The sequence below is a fragment of the Penaeus japonicus genome, unplaced genomic scaffold, assembly GCF_977035675.1.
Source record: "Penaeus japonicus unplaced genomic scaffold, GWHDUDI00000001_assembly GWHDUDI00000034, whole genome shotgun sequence".
In the NCBI taxonomy this organism is placed as follows: Eukaryota; Metazoa; Arthropoda; class Malacostraca; order Decapoda; family Penaeidae; genus Penaeus; species Penaeus japonicus.
In genome coordinates this window covers 709,087-714,086 of record NW_028234436.1, presented here as the reverse complement: position 1 = coordinate 714,086, position 5,000 = coordinate 709,087, and the positions used below count along the sequence as shown (strand labels likewise).

The 5,000-nt window shown below is 55.1% G+C and overlaps 1 protein-coding gene across 1 annotated transcript in view; it reads left to right on the top strand.

The window, feature by feature from the left end:
* The window catches only part of LOC122257049 (putative cationic amino acid transporter), a 39,301-nt gene that overhangs the window by 10,418 nt on the left and 23,883 nt on the right, over positions 1-5,000 (top strand). The gene's annotated exons all lie outside the window — the stretch shown is intronic.

Sequence of the window (5,000 nt, the reverse complement as noted above, 5' to 3'; positions counted from 1 at the left end):
CCTCTCCTCGGACTCTCTGCTCTGTGTCCTGACTCCGTCCCATGGGCTCTCTGTCCTCGTGTCTGTCCTCCCCTCCGCGGCTCCTGTCGAGTCTGCTCCCTCCCCTCTGAGACTCTCGTCTGATGTCTGTCAATCCATCTGAGGCTCTCGTCTTCTGTCCTTCCCCCCGGGCTGTCGTCTGGGTCTGTCCCCTTCCCTCCGGAGCTCTCTGTCTGGTCTGTCCTATCCCTCGGGCTTTCTTGTCTGTGTCACTGTCCTTCCCTCGGGCTCTCTGTCTGCACTGTCCTTCCCTCGCGGCCTTTCGTCTGTGTCCTGTCCTTCCCTCGGGCCGCTCTGTCCTGTCGTCCTTCCCTCGCGGGGCTTTCCTGTCTGTGTCTGCGTCTGTTGCCTTTGACCTCAGGGGACTCACTCCTCGTCTGTGTCTGTCCTTCCTCGGGGCTCCTCTGTCTGTGTCTGTTCCTTTACCCTCGGGGCATCTCTGGTCTCGTGTCTGCTCCCTTCCCTCGGGGCTCTCTGGGTCTAGTGTCCCTGTCCCTTTCCTCCCTCGGGGCTTTTCTCTTGTCTGTCGTCTGTCCTTCCACTCGCGGTCTTTCTGTCCCTTGTTCCTGTCTGTACCATTCCCACTCGGGCTCTCTGTCTGTGTCTGTTCACTTCCCCTCGGGGCCTTTCTGCTCTGAGTCCTGTCCTGTCCCTTCCCATCGGGACCTGTTTTCCTGTCTGTGTCTGTCCTTCCCTCTGAGCTCTCTGTCTGTGTCTGTCCCTCTCCCCTCGGCGCTTCTGTCTCGTGCTGTCCTCTTCCCTCTGAGCTCTCTGTCTGTCTGTCCTTCCCTCGGGGCCCTCTGTCTGTGTCTCCTTCCTTCCCTCATGGGCTAATCCTGTCTGTGTCTCGTCCTTTTTCCCCATCGACGGACTCTCTCTCTGTCTGCTTCCTCCTCTCTGTCTGTGTCTGTCCTTCCCTCGGGGCTTTCTGTCTGTGTCTGTCCTTCCCTCGGGGCTTTCTGTCTGTGTCTGTCCTTCCCTCGGGGCTCTCTGTCTGTGTCTGTCCTTCCCTCGGGGCTTTCTGTCTGTGTCTGTCCTTCCCTCGGGGCTTTCTGTCTGTGTCTGTCCTTCCCTCGGGGCTCTCTGTCTGTCTGTCCTTCCCTCGGGGCCCTCTGTCTGTGTCTGTCCTTCCCTCGGGGCTCTCTGTCTGTGTCTGTCCTTCCCTCGGGGCTTTCTGTCTGTGTCTGTCCTTCCCTCGGGGCTCTCTGTCTGTGTCTGTCCTTCCCTCGGGGCTCTCTGTCTGTGTCTGTCCTTCCCTCGGGGCCCTCTGTCTGTGTCTGTCCTTCCCTCGGGGCTTTCTGTCTGTGTCTGTCCTTCCCTCGGGGCTTTCTGTCTGTGTCTGTCCTTCCCTCTGAGCTCTCTGTCTGTGTCTGTCCTTCCCTCGGGGCTCTCTGTCTGTGTCTGTCCTTCCCTCGGGGCTCTCTGTCTGTGTCTGTCCTTCCCTCGGGGCTCTCTGTCTGTGTCTGTCCTTCCCTCGGGGCTCTCTGTCTGTCTGTCCTTCCCTCGGGACTGCCTGTCTGTCTGTCTTCCCTCGCTATTGTCTGCCTGTGCCTGCCTCTGCTTGGTGGCTGTCTGTCCGTATCTGCTCCTCCGCGAAGGCCTCCCGCTCCCGTCTGCCCGCCCATCCTCCGTGGCCTCGCGCACATTTGGTTCACACCGGGAACAGAAGGAGAAAGGAAGGGAAAAGGGAGGGGAGAGAGGGAGAGAGGGGGGAATGGGAGCGATAGGGAGGGAAGAAGAGAGGGAGAGAAAAGAGAAACGAAAGGAAAAGAAAAATGGCGGGCGAGGGAGGGAAGGGAGAGTGGTTTGAAAGGTGCGAGGGAGAGCTGTAGGTGTGGGGGAGAGGGAGAGTGTGAGATGTACTTCAAGTGCTACTTGCAGACAGGCTGCTTTCCCACGTGGCTACTGCATGGTGCTCTGGCATCCCCACGCCGAACAAGGAAAAATCCCGACTAGAAATCCATCTATAGCCGACCCGGTAGGTCAGGTATAAAAGTTGACCTAGGGGTCAGTTACACTCACTCACTCACGGACTCCTGCGCTTACTCTCCGACCGACGCGGAGCGGCGAGCCGCCGTTCCCGCCTCTGCAGTGAAACACAGCAGCCTAACAAGAGACGTCCGACAAGCCATCGCTACCCAAGAAAACACCACTCTATCACCCGCTCCGCTCTCCACGGTAAAGGAATCAAGAACCACCAGACGGAGGACGCAGCAACCGGCAAAGGGAGAGGCTGAGATCTATTGCACAAGAAAGTATCTATAGACAGTGAGCGCGGTACAGGACTAGAGAAAAGCAGCCAAGCGGAAAGGAATAGAGAGAGGGGGCAGTAAGAAGACGCACCGAGAGGGGGAAAGGTAAAGGTAGCACTGAGCAGGGGCACAGGCAAAGAAATAGACGGCGGCAAGATACAGAGAGAAGCAGAAGGGGGGGCATCGAAAGTGAGAGTGAGTCGTGTGAGTGAAAGCAGAGTGACCAGTGAAGTTGACGAGAGAAGCAAACAATGAATAGAGAGAGAGGGGCGGGGGATGTAAGTAAGAGGAGAAAGAGATAGGCGAGAGAGGGGAAAGGAGAAGAGAGAAAATAGAGGGGGAGGAGGGGAAGAGAGAGGAGAGGGGGAGACCCCACCAGGGGGAAGGGAAGAGAGAGAGAGGGGGGAAGGCGGGAAGAATGAAGAGAGGAGGAGAGAGGGGGAGAAAGAGGAACGGACGAGAGAGGGAGAGGATGAGAGGGAGGGGGAGGGTAGAGCAGGAGGATGAGACTGAGAGTGAGAGAGAGAGAAGTGAGATGGATGATAGGAGGAAAAGAGGGGGAAAAAGAGAATGTGAAGAGAAGGAGACGAGACGCGGAGAGAAGGAGAGAGAGAGAGAGATTGAAGAAAGAGGAGAGGAGAGAGATGAGCGAAGAGACTGGGGGAGCCAGGCCGGGGGATGAGGGTGAGGCGAGAGAGAGAGAGGATCGGAGAAGGAGGAGAGGAGGAGGATATGGATGCGAGGATCGGAGAGAGAATGAAGAGAGAGAGAGAGGGACAAATGAACGAGAGAAGAGGCGAGAAGAGAAAGAACGACAGAGCCAACAGCACAGACCAGACAGACAGCACATACCAGACCCAGTCTCAAGACAGACAGACAAACAGACAAACAGGTAATCACGCAGACGGACAGACAGGCACATTTAATGACAAAGACAAAGAAAGAAATAGACCGCTGGAGAGACCGAGGTGCAGACAGACAGCTGTCCAACGCAAAAGAAGGCACAGAGTCAGACGCAGAAGCAGGCATGGCAGCGAGGAGGCGCGCACAGAGAGAACAAAAGAAACTCAGGCAAAGAGCCGCGGCGTGTGAAAGATAGCAGTGCGTTCATGCGTGTGTATGTGCGTCAGATAACTCGCTGGCTTGTGTGTGAGCGTATTGATATGCGATACTCTGTGTGTGTGTGTGTGTGTGTGTGTGTGTGTGTGTGTTTCTGTGTGTATGCGCGGTAGTGCGTATGGTTGTACATGAGTGTGTAATAGTATGCGTATGTTCATATTTGTGTATGTCTCCTTAGAGAAAAAAAATAACCATGTAAAAAGGTAGAGCGAAGATAAGGAGTGACGCAAAAAGTCGTGACGGAGCAGACAGATCCACAGGAGGAGAGCAGAGATTAGGCGCAGATGAGCAGGTCTTGGAAGCGGTCACGCGGGGAGGGAGAAAGCGCGGACCATTTCCCTCGGAGACGGCGCAGGCAGTCAACAACCCTCAGTCGATTACTATGCTCGAGGCTGGAAGAGAGAGAGGGACGGGGAGGAGGAGGGGAGGGATGAGAGAAAGAAAGCGGAAATAGGAAAGTAAGGCGAAAGACATATATGTGTGTAGAGAGTAGGGGAGAGAAAGAGACGAGAGATGGAGAGAGAAGTAGGGAGAGAAAGGAGAAACAGATCAAGAAATAGTGAGAGAGAGAGAAGAGATGAAAAAGTGGGATGGAGAGAGGAATGAGGGAGATGTTAAGAGAGAGAGAGAGAGATAAAAAGAATGGCCACAAGGCAATTAGATGGAGATTGAGGAACGGAGAGAGCAGGCACACCTCCGCCGCTCCATCCGCTTCCCATTCGCGTCCCAAATGGGCGATCAGCGGCGGCGTCCAGCTGGGAAATGAAAGGGTTGAGGCGCATCTCCCTGCGAAGACGCGCCTGGGCGGCCGGGAGCGGACAGGGGCGGGCGGGGGAGCGAGGGAAGGAGCGGGAAGGAAAGGAGGGGGAGGAGGGGGAGGATCGAACAAATGGCAGAGAGGCCGGAAGACACAAGGAGAAAAATGCAGGCTACAAAGAGGGAGGGGAGGAGAAGAACTAGTCAAAGGACGGGAGGGGAGGGAGGGGAGGTCGGGAGGAGAAGAGGGAGGGCGGGAGAAGCAGAAGAGAAGAACTAGGCAAAGGAGGGAGGGGAGGGAGAAGAACTAGGCAAAGGAGGGAGGGGGTGAGAGGAGCGATCCAAGGAGAGAACAGAAGTAGAGTAGCGTCAGATCAAGAACCGGAAGTCGAGAGGAATACAAACATATTTGCTAACATCAGACAGACATGCCTGCAAATGTATACCTGATCACCCCCGCACCTGTCTTTGCATCCCCCCCCCCCCCCGTGTCTTTTGATCGGTCATGCACGTATGAATCTCCTCTTGGGTTTCCAGGTCTAGCGACGAAGCCATTTGTGAGAGTAACTGCTTCCTGCAAGCAACGACCCGCAGTCACATGTTATAGATTTTTATTATTAAGTAGCAATATCTTCAACTGATTACGTAATTATGATCATGAAAGCCAATTATCGCCCCACTCCCCCAGAAAGTAAGGTGTGTATATATATGTGTAGTTAGTTTCACATACACGTATATATAGGTGACACTACCTACCTACCGCCAGTCGCCAGTTGTTTTCGGGAAGGAGTAAACTCACGTTTAGACTGAAGGCTTCCTCATTTTCATCTTCCT